Here is a 16,569-nt window from a genome sequence, read left to right as displayed (position 1 = left end):
CTTCAAACATACAACATGAGGGCTATGAAAAGAAGGGAAAAACCCAAAAAATAAAGTCCTTTCAGATTACTGTATTATCTGTAGTTCCTTGGGACATAATTCTCCCATTTCTTGTATATAGCAACTAACTAATTCCAGTCAATTTCCTCATGTGCTTTATCTTTTTTTTGCATGTGAGCTTATCTTCTGCAGGAACTGTTTTCTGTTAGAACCCTGCTGTGAGAATTGGACTCTGAGTTATGGAGGTGGGCCTACAGGCGGTTTTTCATTTGCCTGTGCTAGAGTTTCATTGTGTTCCTGCTCTGAGCCAGGTTTTATCTTAAGTTCTCACCCCAGGGTGCCTGCCTTATGTGGGTACTGCGAATTTTGGTTTCATACTAGTGTGCAGCTCAGATTTAAAGTTTTAAACTTCTTATGGGTGAGTTTATTTCCACCTCATCCTAAGGAAGATGACCTACATCCTGTTTGTGGAGAAGCAGTATAGCACATTTACTTACAGGCATGGTCCTAGAGTCAGGATGCCTGCGTCTGAATTTTACATCTGCCACCTCCTAGCTGGGCAAGTTACTTAAATGTTTTATTCCCTACTTATAAAATGGAATCTATAATAGTACCTAATATCATAGGGTTTCTGTGATGGTTAAATAAATAAATACATGTAAAACATGTAGAACAATGCTTGGCACATAGTAAGTACTAAATAAGATTTGTTATTATTGTGCCCCTGACTATTTGAGAAATCTGCTTTTAAATAATAAATGGGGCAGCATCCTTCTACTCCTTGTTTTACGCAGGAAGAACAATTCTAACTCAATTCTAAGCCCTACAGAAGACTTATAACCTCATCCTTTAAGGAATATACCTGGTCCCATTTTTCCTGTGAGTGGTGACATTTCAATTTATGCTCATTGCTGTGACTGTGAGTTTTCTCTGGTCTCCGGAATCTGACAGTTTTCCTTTCTTGCTTCTGGAGTTCAGCCATATATTTTTGGGATTAAATTTGATCCAGTATGTCTCTGTGTTTTAAGCTGTGTTGCTTTTAACAGTGAAAATATTAGATAAACTAATAATAGATAATTCGTTAAATAAATTACAGCAAATTCATCAAATGAAATACAGTGCATCCATAAAATATAACGAAGTAGGTCTGTATACTTACATGGACTGATATAGAAATACAGCCGTGTTGTTAAGCAAAAAAAAAAAAAAGCAAGGAACAGAAAAATATGTGAGTCTACATTTTATGTACACAAACTTAAGCCTTTATGTGCATAAAAGTATACTGGAAGGACGCACAGCAAAAACCATTACCACTGTTACTTCTAGCATGGATGTGAAGGGCAGTGCCACTTTTATTACTTTTTTCTTTTCATTTTAATTTTAAAAAAATAATGTGTAGGCGTTTCTTTTAAAATCAAATAATTTGAAATAAATAAAAAGCAAATATCCTCCTTCCTTGATTTTATATCCTCCTCACAAAGCAAAAAAGATAACCAATACTCACCAAACATCTACTTGGCCAGGAGTTGAGAAAACAATAATGAATAGGCTTCATTCCCAATGATAAGAAACCCAAGATCTAAACACAGGGTGTTGTAAAAAATGTTCTCAAGGAGGTGGGGGAATAGTTAACTTTCTCAGAGGAAATGATATCTAGGAATGCACCACATTGTCCCAGGAGCTGGGACCTTAACAATGGGGAATATACCAAGTACACAAGGGAGTTGAAGGCATTTGTAATAGTAAAGGATCTAGTAGGAAATTGAGGGCATATTCAACAGGGAAGTGAGTGGAGTTTAATGAAGGGACTGTTTATAACAGTGTGAGCATTGTCAAGGGAAAGCAGAAAGGATGGTGAAGCACCCCAGAGAGCGCTTACCACCCTGAGACCTGAAGAGCCAAAGGGAGAGAGCAGTTAACCAGAACCTAGCCGTAGCTATACTCACAGCAGATCCTTCTAACAGGCTGAAGCCAAGCTGCACGCACTCCATAAAGAGGGAGCCAGGAGAAGAAATACCCAGACTTTAACCTGTCTCTGATCTCCAATTCCCTGTTAGTGCCTTACACTGGCCATATCCAAGAAGAATTCAGAGGACAAGGAAGCCAATTCATATGGTTATCAGAGGCTGGGAAGGTAGTGGGTGGCTGCGGGGAGTTGGGGATGGTCAATGTGTACAAAAAATAGAAAGAATGAATAAGATCTACTATTTGATAGCACAACAGGGTGACTATAGCCAGTGATAACTGTACATTTAAAAATAATTTAAGGACTGTAATTGGATTGTTTGCAACTCAATGAGTAAATGCTTCAGGGTATGGATACCCCATTCTTCATGATGTGCTTATTTCACATTGCATGCCTGTATCAGAACATCTCATGTGCCCCAAAAATATATACACCAACTATGTACCCACAATAACTAAAAATAGTTTTTAATGCAGTCTATAAAGGTCAGTCTTGGGAGGTACACAAAGAGGGTGAAGAAAGGTGAAAACTGGATCTTTAAGGGCCATATGGGAACTCTCTATGTTCCTCTCAATTTTGCTGTTAACCTAAAACTGCTCTAAAAAATAGTCTATTTTTAAAAGTGGATCTTGAGGGGCAAATAAAGAATATTCCACAAAGGCATTTTATACAGAGAGAGCCATATTGGCAAGGGAATAATAGCAAGGAATCTTAAGGGGTATTTGAGATGCAGGCACTACCTTAGTTTGATTAAATTGTCAGGCCTATGGGGAGGACAAAAGTAATTGATAGAGTGCAGAAGATGTGAAAGGAGTATCAACAAACTGTAGGAGGTCCAAATTTTTAGATTTGCAAGCTGCCTGCCCATAGTCCAAAACTGTCCTGAAAATATTTTTTGTTTGATTATGGATGTGTTATACGTGAGTTTGAATGTGAACATCTTCGCCAGGTGGACTCCACAGGTCCCACCACTTGCCATTGTCTCACATCTGATCCACTTCACTTTTTAAAATTATCAACTTGCCCCGATGGCATTTGAGGAAGAAACCCACATTAGAGCATGGAGGGAAAGCCTACAGGTTTGGAAACCAGGTCAAATTAGGAAAAGTTAAGAAAATTAAGTCATTAACTTTAGAAAAGGGATGACTTAGAAAATGATGGTTTCCTCAGGCTAACCAAAAGCTAACATAAAGAAGAGAGAATAGGCCGGGCACAGTGGCTCACGCTTGTAATCCCAGCACTTTTGGAGGCTGAAGCGGTGGATCACGTGAGGTCAGGAGTTCGTGACCAGCCTGGCCAACATGGTGAAACCCTGTCTCTACTAAAAATACAAAAATTAGCCAGGCATGGTGGCAGGTGCCTGTAATCCTAGCTACTGGGGAGGCTGAGGCAGGAGAATCACTTGAACCTGGGAGCCAGAGTTTGCAGTGAACCGATATTGTGCCATTGCACTCCAGCCTGGGTGACAAGAGTGATACTGTCTTTAAAAATAAATAAATACATAACAATTTTTTAAAAAATTAAAAAGAGAGAGAGAGAATAGATTCATTTTATGTTGTCCCTTCATCCATTTCACAAGTTACCTGTTGTATGTCCTCTATGTACCAGGTCCTGACAGAACTGCTCCAAAAAGTGGAAATAGGGCTAAAGGGTAGGTGTTTCAGGAAGGCAGATTCAGACTCAATACAGTGGTTCTTACACATTTTGGGTCTCAGATTCCTTTCAATCTGATCAAAGATATGGGCCTGCTCTGCTAAAAGATGTACACGTACACATGCACACAGCTGTCAACATGCAGTTTCAGGAGATTCATAGACCCAATGAAACCCATACATGGACTCCAGACTAAGAATCTCTGGAGAATACAGTAGCCATACTGATACAACTGTAGCTATTAAAAAGAATGAGGTAGAATAAAGTGAGAAAAAAGAAATGTAAAAAATAGTGTGTACAGCTTAAAAATGAATTATACACACAGAGGTATGTGTGTATAATATATATGCTATCTCTAAAAATTTCACAATAAACTAGTAAGAGTGTTTGCCTCCAGGAAGGGATCTTGGTGTCTGGGGGCAGAGGGAGACTCTAGCTTTTACCTTGAGTGTGATCACATGCCCCAGGCTGATGTCAGCAGAGGAGTGACATCATCTAACTTCTGTTTCTAAAAAAAATTGTGCCTTAATTCCGGTTTAAAAATGCTGGTGGCTTGGAATAAGTTGGTAGTAGCGGGAGGTGGTAGAATATACTTTTCACTACTTGCTGTTTGAACATTTGGCACTTTGTATCATGTATACCTAATACCTATTCAAAAAATATTATGTATCAGAAAAGGACCCTTGGGAAAGATCTTTCTTTTTCTTTTCTTTCTTTCTTTGTTTTTGTTTTTGTTTTTGTTTTTGTTCTTGAGACAGAGTCTTGCTCTGTTGCCCAGGCTGTAGTGCAGTGGTGCCATCTCTGCTCACTTCAACCTCTGCCCCCTGGGTTCAAGTGATTCTCCCACCACAGCCTACCAAGTAGCTAGGACCACAGGCATGTGCCACCACACCTGGCTGAATTTTTGTATTTTAGTAGAGATGGGGTTTCACTCTGTCAGCCAGGATGGTCTTGATTTCCTGACTTCCTGATCTGCCCACCTCAACCTCCCATAGTGCTGTGATTACAGGCGTGAGCCACCGCACCCGGCCGCAAAGATCTTTTTAGGAATTAAATAGCTTCAATAATGGAGTACTTTGCTTAAGAATGTATGGAACTTCCTGGAAGTCCTCATGTAAAGATTAACTCACTACCAGACATGCAGTGTCACAGAGTTTGGCACTGGAAGGGGGATTGCTGTAGATGATGAAGGATATCTGTGTCCATCTGAAGATGCCAGGAATCTTGGAATTCCTATTGCACTTGGAATCATTCTTTATTATAATAAGTTGAAATGTATTGAGCATCTATTATGTGCTAGCCACCACATTACACACTGGGGATACACGCAACAAAATAAAATTCCTGCCTTCCTGAAGCTTACATGCTAGTGGTGAAGATAGACAATAAACAAGCAATATTATTATATCAGAAAATGACAAGTACTATGGAGAAAAAAATAAAGCAGGGTAAAATGGTAGGAAGCATGCAGAGAGTGGCAATTTTTTAAAAAGATGGTAAAGAAAGTATCACTGATAAAGTGTCATTTGCACAGAGATTTGACAGAAGCAAGTGAGTAAGCATGACACTCTATGAGGAAGAAACATCCTAGTTAGAGGGAAAAGCAGTGGACCTCTGGGAGTTTTCTTGGTATGTCTGAGAAACAGCAAGTAAGCCATATGGCTGGTCTCAGTAATCAAAGAGGAGAGTGGCGGGGCATGAGGTCAGAGAGGTAATAGGAATGAAGGTAGCTCATGTAGAATCCTGTAGGTCATTCTAAAGATTTTGGCTTTTATTGTGAACAATATAAAAGGCCACAGAGGGTTTTGAGCAGGAGCATGACATGATCTGATTTACATGTTTAATGGATTTTGTAATGATCCAAGTAAGAAATGATGCTGGCTTGGATTAAGGTTATAGCAGTAGAGACGTGTTCAGATTCTAAATATACTTTTAGGCCAGGTACAGTGGTTCATACCTGTAATCCCAACAATTTGAGAGGCTGAGGTGGGAAAATAACTTTAGGCCAGAAGTTCAAGACCAGACTGGGCAACAAAGCAAGAGGTCTGTTTCTACAAAATAATAACAATAACAATAACAACAATAATAATAATTAGCCAGGTACTGTGGTGAGTACCTGTAGTTCCAACTACTGGGAAATCGGAGGTGGGAGGATCCCTTGAGCCCAGGAGCCTGAAGTTATAGTGAGCTATGATTGTGCCACTCCATTCCAGCCTGGGTGACAGCGTGAGATGCTATTTCTAAATAAATAAATTTTGAACTATTCAGCTGAAAGTATTGCTGATGGATAGGATCTGGAGTGTGAGAGAAAAAGGGAGTCAAGGCAGACTCCAAGGCTGGCCTAAATAACCAGAAGAATGGATAAAGAAGGCTGTGGGAGAAGCAGGTATAAGGAAAATAGTCACTTTGGCCTTGGATAATTTCAAGTTGAGATGCCAATCAGACAACCTAGTTATCAGGAAAATGAAGACATACCTGTAGAGGATATTAAGAAATAGTAGCTAGTGAAGTAGAAAGAGAGCCAAGAATTGCACGGTGTCCTGGAAGCCAAGTGGAAGAAAAAAGTGTTTCAAGGAGAGAGTGATAAACTGTGTCAAATGGCGCTGTTGGGTGAAAAAAAAAAATGAGAATCGTAAAATGACCATTGAATTTAATACTGAGGAGATATTGTTGACCTTGATATGAATCATTTTGGTGGAGTGATGATGGCAAAAGCCTGACTGGAGAGGATTCAAAAGAAAATGAGAGGAGAGAAATTGGAACTAATGAGCAGCGACAACTCATTCCAGAATTTTTGCTCTAAGGAAGACAGAAATGGGGCTGTGGCTTGGGTGAAAAGAACAGATTTTTTAAACATTGAAGACGTTGTTCAATGAAAGAAAAATTGATGTCATGAGGGAGGAGTGAATGACTTGAGTAATGACCTTGATTAGGCAAAAAGAAATAAAATCTAGTGCATAAGTAGAGGAGTCAGCATTCAGTGGAATCCCAGACAGTTCACTCACAGTGACAAGAGGGAAGGCAGAGTGTGTGGATACAAATACAAATAGGTTGGTGGGAGTTCTTTTCTGACAACTTCTATTTTCTCAGTGAAATAGGAAGCAACGTAGCAGCTGAAAGGGAAAATGTAGAAAGAAGTGTTGGAAGTTTGAGGAAAGGAAAGATGTAAAACAGTCATCCAGGAGCATTCAGGAATGAATGGATGAAATAACTGTAGTGAAGTTAGCGGATAGTACTAAGGGCCCATTTGAAGTTAGTGGTCATGAATCTAAGCAAGACTGGTTAGCACGGTTATAAGCTTTTATCCAATCTCATTCAGGTGCTGGGGCAGGTTGGGAATACAGAGAGTAGGATTTAACAACGATTGGATGTCTGTTATTCCAATCACACGAAAGCAGAGAGAGCCCAGGGAAGCTAGGGTGTAAGCTAAATAGTGACTTTAAGGATGGATATAGAATCTAAGCTGAGCAAAGAAGAAAATGGAGACACTAGGGAGTTGAGGGTCAGCACTCTGTGGTTTAGCATATAATTGTTCTCTTAACTTCTATCATGTAAGGGCTGCAAAGTGTCCATTCTTGTTAGCAAGTCACTTTGTTAGCAAGTCACTAGTCACATTGGAGTAGTGTTCTCATAATTGCATTTCTCAGAACCACTAGTCCCTCACCACCATCCCTGTCACAAAAATTTTTAAATCCAGTAACCTCATTAGTTTTTGGAGATTCACATTATCTGTTGACCTATTAAGGACTCTGAATATTCTCGCAGCCAGTAGACCACATTTGACTAATCCAGTGGTTTGTAACATTGCTTGTTCATGGAGCTCTTTACATAATACTGTCAACATTGATCCTCAGAAACTAGTACTCCATGGAATACATTTTGAGAAATGCTAGCTTAAGAAGCATGTTGGGGATTGGAAGCTGACTTTTAGGACAAAACCTTTGTTGGGCCAGAGTCACAGCAGCTTTTCTCCAAGACAATATGCATGGCAGGAGCCAACACATGTCCTCCCCAGGCCATCTCACTATTCCGCAGCTGAGCCAGTCCGCAGAGATTTCGGTTCTATCTCGGTTCTATCTAGTTCCCCTAAAGCCAAATAAACCTAATATTGTCAATACAGCTAATTCCCTAGTTTTCAGCTGAAGTTTCCTGATGTTATATTTTCAATAATTCAAGAGATAGTATTGTCACAACGCACTGGAAGCAGTATGCGTATTTACTAACCACTTCCTTGTGTCAGGCACTATGCTTGGCACTTTGCATATATTACCTCACTCACTCTATGTACTAATATTGTGAGAAGGTATATGTTATTAGAAAACACCCAGAAAGATCATGAGCAACTAATTTTCTTCAGAAATTTCTTGCCTGGAAGAAGGAAAATAGGTTCAGTCTGTAACAAGCAATGTGTTTTGCACAAACAGATTTGAAACCCTAGGAACATTCTTAGAATCAGAATGTTGGAGCCAAAAGGAACCTTAGAGATCAGTTTAAGATATTAGAGAGAGGTTATTGCATTCTCCCCAAAAGTTATTATGTAAATTGTCTCAGGAGAGCAGGATTAAGAAATCTTGCCATAACTGCCTTTGCTTTCATTTAAATTAAGTCATATGAAATGATATTGTCACATGAACTAAAGCATACAGATCATGCTGCAAGAATGCAATATGGTGAGTGATTATTGGCTGGAATTGCAAATGAACATTTGGAGTTTATTCTGTATTTCAATGTCATGGAAGCCTGATTTCACCAGAAGGCAATGATTCTCAAACTTGAATGTGTATCAGAATTATTCCAGAATCTTGTTTTAAAATACAGGCTCCTGACCCTATCTTCAGATATACTAACTCAGTAGGCCTACTACAAGGACCAGGAAACTGACATTTTTAACTAGCTCCCCAGGTGTCACTCAGTGGACCCCCACAATAGGTGGCCCACAAACTGATCACAATCTGAGAAAGACATCCCTAGGAATATTTTATTCATAATTAAGGTGTGAGCAGGACAGTGTCAACTGGTCAGCTAGGGCAATTGCCCTGCAAAGACACTGATGTAGAGGTACAAGAAGTCCCTACTGTTTCTAGATTCCCATTTTTCTACAGAATCCTTGTCTTAATGTGATAATGAACTCCTAGAGACATCTTCCTTGTGACTTGATGCAGGGAGCTAAGGCTCGGGAACAAATACAGTAGGCACTACTGGGAATATTTCTGGATATGATATAAAGGTACATAAAAATTCACCCTGTAAGCTCTTAGATGATTAGACATTCTTCTGTAGACTCAGAATATTGTGCTATACCATTATATTATGGTCACATATATAGTCAAGAAATTAGTATGGCTGGTAGGCTGTGGGATGCTTACACTCTAAATGGACTTTGGTCCTCAGGATCCATTCATCAGCTTCACAGGTTCCAAAACTCAATTTTGTCCATTTTAACCAGGGATTGATCAGGCTCTACAGGACAAATTTCACACAACCTAAACTTATAAGGCAATAATTTGGAAGCCAAAATGTCAATTGATTAATTCATCTTCATAAATCCCAGTAGGAAATCTACTTAGGAAACCAAATAAAGACAAAAGGCTGTTTGTTTGGTGGGAGCAGCCTGCTTTAGTTAGTGGAAAGAGCCAGAGTTTTGGAGTCAGATAGGCTAAAGTCCCAGCTAGGCTATATGTAGTGGGTTGAATTGTGTCCCCGCCCCCAAAAGTTACATCCAACTGGAACCGCAAAATGTGGACTTATTTAGAATATGACTCTTTGCTGATTGATGTATGTAAGATAAGGATTTCTACATGAGATCATCCTGGATTAGGGTGGGCTCTAAATCCAATGATAAGTGTCCCTATAAGAGACAGGGCACAGAGACAAGGAAGAAGCCCATCTGAAGACAGAGGCAGGGATTGGAATGATGCTACCACAAGCCAAGCAACACCTGGAACCGCTAGGAAGAGGCAAGTAACAGAATCTCCCCTAGAGCCTGTGTAGGGAGCATGGCCCTGCCAACACCTTGATTTTGAACTTCTGGCCTCCAGAACTGTGACAGTATAAATATCTGCTGTTTTAAGCCACCAAGTTTGTAGCAATTTGTTATGGCAGTCACAGTAAACTAATATACCACTCATTTCGTTTTATGGGCTTAAGTCACATAACCTCTCTGAGCCTCAGTTTTGTCATTTGAAAATGGAACTAATAATAGAACTCTATGATATCATAGAGTTGCTTTGAGGATTAAATAAGATAATTTATGTAAAGTGTTTGGCTCAATGTAGGCACTAGTTGTATGGTGACTGTTATTACTGGTGAGTGAAGAGATAGTATATTATGTTGGGTGATCTGAAAAGATGGAGTCATGTAGTTTATTCAGTCTGTTGCATCCATCCATCATCCTATCAGAAAGCCAATAAATGTGTCAGTAGGCCAGGGCACAGAGTAATAAAAGCAACTTCTCTTTCTAATTATTTTTATTTTTCTTTCTATAATGGTCAAATAACTTGTTTGTACATGTCACAATATCATGAACCCCGTCTTAGTTATATGGACTTTCCCAGCCATAGCATTTCCAAGGCTACAGTTGTGTTTTCCACTGATTACATTTTAGAGCATTACTTCTTAATGACATATAGGGAGGTCCCTTATCTATCAGTAAATACTTTTCTGTGGGCAGCCAATCTCATTTCTACAGTGGGCAATTTCTTTGTCAGCTTAAGCCCCTGAGAATGGCATGTTTCTACCCTATCGGTTGACCTTAATTCTAGAGTTGGTGGCCCTATTCACTCTCAGTCTGTAGCCCTCGGTCCATTTTTCAAAACTCCACAAATTCACAGTGCTGTGTCTACTTTCTCACCCACCTGTTTGTAAACAGAAAATTCCTTAGCTTCTGCATCTGACACTGCATTCCCATCCATATAGCCCCAATTAGTGTTACCTCTGGAAGGCTAAGGAGATCATGCCCTATTCATCCTTGTAGGTACTGCCTAGTGTGCTGCATGGCATATGGTAAATATTTGTGGAGGTGATGAAAAACAATGGATAAATCTTGGCTCTAGAGTTAGGCAGACCTGGATTGAAATACTAACTTCCTTTTCTGCTGGTTGTGGGGCCTTGAGCAAATTACTTCAGCTTTTGGTACCTCAGTTCCTTCATCTATAAAATTATGATAGTATATATCACTTAGGTGTTTTATAAGAATTAAATGAATAAATATATATAAAGCCCCCAGCACAATACCACATACATAGTGAATGTTTGGTAAATGTTAACAATGTGTGGAAGACTATATAAAATAATGAATGAATGAATGTGCATTTTCAATAGGAAGTCATATAACTACAGGATATCTTTAGTGCCTGTAAGAGATCCAGGGAAGTATGAAAGAATAGTCAGTAAGAACTGGTAAATACTTCATTTATCATATTTCCTACCATGTGATTCTTACCATTAGGAGTACATGAAAGCTGAAGTTTTTCAGAACAAACCATTCACATTAAATGCATGGAAGGAAAATAACAACTCATATCATAACAGTAACAGTTGCCTAGCTTCTGGGAGTACTTCAGAATATGATTAAGTGTTGAAAAGTGTAGAGTTGTCAATAGAAGCTATTGCTAGCAGTTGTTTCAAATTAATTAAAAATACTGATTTCAGCGTTCTGGTTTTAGTACAGAGTATTTGAGTTATTATTGTTATTAGCGGGAGTCTGAGTCAGGAGGGTTAAATAGACAAATGACAACAGTAAAGGAAGTCAGATGAAATTTCACACATCAGGAGAGTTGCACAGGCAATGAAAGCAACTTTTACTTTATATGACAAGTTTAACTGTTAGTGTAGGGATGAGGGGAAAAAGAAGGAACGAGAATTGATATGCCGCAAACCCATCCAAAGCTAGATTCTGCTCAGGATTCTGCACCATCAATGACTCTGTTATATATATTTTTTATTCCACAGCTCTCCAATCTCCCACTGATTCATTCATTCAGTAAAATATATCATGTGCCTACTATGTGCCAGGTACTATACTAGATGTTGGAGATATAGCAGCAAACAAAAGTCCTTGCCCTCCTGGAATTTACATTCTAGGAGGGGTCAGTACACTATGGTCCATTAGCCAAATCTAGCCTGCCCCCTGTTTTGGTAAATATAGTTTTATTGGAACACAGTCATGCTCATCTATGGCAGCTTTTGTATAACAATAATAGAGGTAGGTAGTTGTGTTAAAGACTGCGTGACTCACAAAGCCTAAAATATTTATTATCTGGACCTTTACAGAAAAAGTTTTCCAGCTCCTGTTTTAGCAGAAGGAGATAGATGATAAACAAATAAATAGATAAACACATATCATCTGGTAGTATTCAAAGTATAAAGAAATAAAACATGGAAGGCAGATAGAAAATGGCGAGAAGGCACTTGCAATACTGAATATGGTAGTCAGAGAAGATTTTACCAAGTTGGATATTTGATCCATCACCTGAAGGACGTGAATATGTCAATATCTGGGTTGTATACAGCATGATGGGCCATTATGAGGGGTTTTGTTTTTACTGAGTGTCAGATGGGAAGCCATTGGAGGAGTTTTGAGCAGAGGAATGACATGATCTGACATTCACATAATAAAATTATCCTGGTTCCAAAAAGCAGTGAGAGAATAATAGACTTAAGTGATGGTGGCAAGAACAGAAGCAAGGAGAACAGTTGGGAGGCTAGTGCAATATAATCCAGGAAGCAGATCATTGTGATATAAACCAGGATAGTAGCAATGAAAAAATGGTCAGATTCTAGATATATTCTGAAGGTAGAACCAATAAGATTTGCTGATCAAATAAATTTAGGATATGAAAGAGGGAAAAATCAAGATTGATTCCTAGGTCTTCTGCCTGAGCAACTGGAAGAATGAAATTGGTATTTAGGGAGTTGGCGAAGACTGTGAGGAGCAGATTTTGTGAGTGCAGCAGGTTTTATTGGGGGTGGTGGGCAGGGGCATTTTTGAACATGGTAAATTACTATTACTATTAGGTAAGATACCTGTTAGGCATGCAAGTTGATATGTCCAGCAGGCAGTTGGGCATATAAGTATGGAGATACAGATTTGTGACTCATCAGCAAATAGATAGTATATTAAGCCACGAAGATCAGAGCATCACTAAGAAGATGAAGGACAGAAGAGATCTTAGGCTTTAAACCTTCCTCTACCTTTCAACTCCAGAAGTTAGTCCATGACAAAATCCTGTCAATTCTTCCTATATAATGTCTCTCAATTCACCATTTTCCTTCCATTCCCACTGCTACCATTATAGTCCAGGATCTCACCTTGTCTTACTTGGCTTTTAAAATAGCCTCCTAACTGGTTTCCTTGCTTCCAAACGTCAACTTGAAAATCATCATCTCATTTGTCCTTTCCCTCCAAAAAAACTTTCTACTTCTCCTGGGCTCTCTATCTTAGAGAATGGCATCACTATTCATAAGCATTTGCTCAAACTTGAAAATTTGAAATCCTCTTTGTCACCTCCCTTCTACTCTCCATTGTGCAATTCCATTAACAAACCCTGACTTTCTTACCTTCAAAATATAACTCAATTCTGCCCACCATTCTCTGTCTCTGTTACTATCAATCTAGTTCAAGATAACATCACCTCCCATCTAGACAACAGTAATAGCCTCTTGACTACTCTTCTTCCCTCTAGTTAATCTTCCATATGGAAACCAGTGGAATCTTTCTAAAACAGTGCTATGTATATTTTGCCTACCTATTCTGTAGGTCCACAGAATAAAATTCAACAGCCCTTCATCATTTGCCCATAACTTTTCCTTCCAATGGTATCTACTATGGCTTCTCTGGAAATTCCCTTCATTTCATCCCTGTGACCTTGTCAGTGGTCTTTAGACCCACCATGACCACAGTGTGCCCCAATACCTAGTGCAGACCTTCCCAAACATATTACAAGTGTCTAAGCCTATGAGATTTCTCCTCTCTCCTCAGCTGAGCCCAGAGGCAGTGCTGTTGAAACTCCTAGGATGCTTGCCTCTAGATGTCAAACTGCTTCCTCCATTCATCCTAGTGTGCTTTACAAATACTATGCTTTTCTCTGCATGCCATGACACAATAAAGGTTGTGAAGGACTGCTTTAATGCACACCATTCCCACGGTTTGGAAAGTGCTGCTCCACTCTCTTCTCTAAGTTCTAAGTACCCTTCTATGCCAAATTCAAGTCTCACCTTTCTCATAGAGCGGTCTTTGATGCTACATGGCCAGCATCAAAATTCTTGTACGATGTGACCAGACCACTCAGTTGGCACTTAGTATATGTGCTGCTATTTAACTTTTTATGGTGAGACCTTATCTCATTGTGTTGTCTGTTGCTTAAGAGCAACAATTTTTATACCGACTTTTGCAGCCAGTGCCTTAACATACAGCAAGACACTCAGTATATTTTTACAATATTAATGAATAAACAAATTAATGAATAGATAAATTCCATCAGATGATGCAATGGACAAGAACATTAGATTCAGAATCAGAGAATCTGGATTCTAGTCCAATTTGCCACTAGATGGTTGTGTGAGACTTCAGGAAAGTTGCTTGCCTTAGTTGCCTCATTCACAAAATAGGAACAATACTTCCCATTGTGACTTCCCAAGTTGAGATGGGATAATTTATGGAAAAAATATTTGGCAAATGAAAAGAGCATGTCGTTCATGAGTGATGCCAAAGAAGGCAGTGTGGAGGATAAAGAATGAGATCAAAGAAGCTGCAGAAAACATTAGAGGATTCATGGGTGAAAAAAAAAGCCAAAGGGGTAAGGGAAATTTGCTAGCAAAGTAGACTTGCCCAGGAGTGATTGAGAAAGGATGATGAACACAGAAGAAAGAAAAATCAAGTTTCTGTTGAGAAGCAATATAACACAGCCACTAGATCCAGACTGCCTAGGTTCAAAGCCTGGCTCTGGCACTTAACCAGCTGTGTGACCTTGAACAAGTTACTTAACATCTCTGAACCTCAGTTTACTCATGTGTATTATGGGGGTAATAATAACGCCTATTTTCAGGGAGGTGTTATAAGATGTAAAGGAGTTAATATTTATAAAGTGCTTAGAGCAGTGCAGACCAGTGCCTAGCATATAGAGCATTATAGAAGAACATGTTAGATAAAATAATAATCTTCTCCTTACCAGGCAATACTCCAATCCTCATGGCTGGCACTTTCTCCTGGGACCTGGAGCAGGGCTCACGAAAGTTCTGACTTGCTCTCCAGTGGACACGTCTCCTTTCCACATTCCAGAACCCAGTCCTCTGAGCTTAGCCTATCTCACTGCTCAAAGGACACTATGTTTCCCAGCCTACAAAGTTTCTTTTCAATTCTTCAGCCTTTTTCAAAACCCAATAGAGTTCCTTGTGAGAACAGATAGGAGTGAATTCCATAAGCTCCCAGAAGCAAATACAGACGGTATAATCTAATCTTTTAGAGCAATGGCTTTGTAATCAAGCAAAAGAGAGTTTGAATCAGGGCTCTGTAAATGACCAACTGGGTGACCTTGGACAAATCCAAGGTCTGAGCCTCAGCTTGCTTGTCTTTAAAATGAGGCCTCACAGGTGGTTGTCAGGATCAAATGAGAAAATGGACATGATGCATTCAGTATAGGGCCTGGCATGTGGCAAGCACTCAGAAAGTGTTAGCTCTTATCATTAATAATTCCTAGGATTATGGGTCTCGATTTTCCCAACTCTAGAATGTAATTTAATAGCACTATAGCTCTTATCCACTATTCCTCTGTCATCTCAATTTGACCCTTCCAAACTAAAAAAGTGCAAAAAAATATTCTTGGAGTGATAAGTTGACAACACTCTGCATTTTACACTCCATTTGAGGTTTATGCCCAGTTCAAAAGAGTTACAGAGAAAGAACCCACAACTCTAAGTATGCGTCAGATTTCCATATGTCTGTAAATGCCTCAAAGACAGCAGTGGTCCTCTTAGCCTAGGGTGAACATCAAAATCACCTATTTTTATTTTTAATTTCATTAAATATGATTCTTCTGAAAAAATGGCAAAGAAAAAAATTTTTGTTTCAAAATCCTTGCCTTTACCCTAGAAATGATACTCCTCATGAAGCAAATGTCCAATGGGGAGACAGTGGGCCAGGCAAGTATATTTTGCAAAAGTTATCCAAGTCAGTGTCATAAGCACCCCTGATGTGAGAGAGGGACTGGAACATGCATTTGGAGGATGAGGCCAGGGTCTTGCCTTGAGAAGAAATCCAAGAAGGGCAAGTATAACCATTCTGCCTCCCACACAATGTGGGTGTGTAGAAACATGCCCTGCACCCACAGGGAAAAGCATAGTATTTTCTCCTCCACGCATTAATCACAGAGGATTTCCCTCCTGTGATTGATGATACAAGCATCATCCTTGACACATCAGTTGAAGAACTGTACTCAGTGAGAATACAAGATTCATCCAGCTTTGAAAATGTAACTATATCTAACAACTGGATTAAATATATTTCATGCCTAAAGATCTAATACTATTTAATGCCTACAGCAAGGAAGAATGATTACCAAATAATTTAATTATTTTTGGTTTACACATCTGTCATCAAAGCTAATCGTTTGCTGGCAGAAACTGACCATTTGGTCTTGACCATGATCACTAATGAGTGTACTTGCATTTCATATCAAGAAATCAGTCTCTCAAATGCTTCTAATCAAATAAATTAAAAGCTGAAATATTTTTAAAAAGTGTAAAAAGGCACAATTTATAAGATTTATGAAGCGGTTACTTTTTCTTTTCTGATTTTATGTATATATATCACTCAACACTTGCTGTGCAACATATTAGATACACCTACATTACTTTGGAGGACCACCAAACACTTGATTTTCCCATGTACTTATCTAAAAATTTTATTAAATTTTCATTTAAATCTTTCAAAAATAGAGTGTTAAGTTTCATGT

At 39.0% G+C, this 16,569-nt stretch overlaps 1 protein-coding gene across 2 annotated transcripts in view; it reads right to left on the bottom strand.

Moving 5' to 3' along the window:
* The window catches only part of RTL9 (retrotransposon Gag like 9), a 96,881-nt gene extending 81,937 nt beyond the window's left edge, over positions 1-14,944 (bottom strand). The window contains exon 1 of one of the 2 annotated variants that reach the window (XM_077987362.1): positions 14,788-14,944. The gene's annotated coding sequence lies outside the window, so the exon portion shown is untranslated. The remainder of the gene's footprint in view (positions 1-14,787) is intronic. The other variant, XM_028841624.2, reaches the window with a different exon arrangement.
* Positions 14,945-16,569: the final 1,625 nt, after the last annotated feature.

Source organism: Macaca mulatta, chromosome X, assembly GCF_049350105.2.
Source record: "Macaca mulatta isolate MMU2019108-1 chromosome X, T2T-MMU8v2.0, whole genome shotgun sequence".
Taxonomy (NCBI): domain Eukaryota; kingdom Metazoa; phylum Chordata; class Mammalia; order Primates; family Cercopithecidae; genus Macaca; species Macaca mulatta.
The sequence above is the reverse complement of the archived record's forward strand: the minus strand, read 5'-3'. Positions and strand labels throughout refer to the sequence as shown.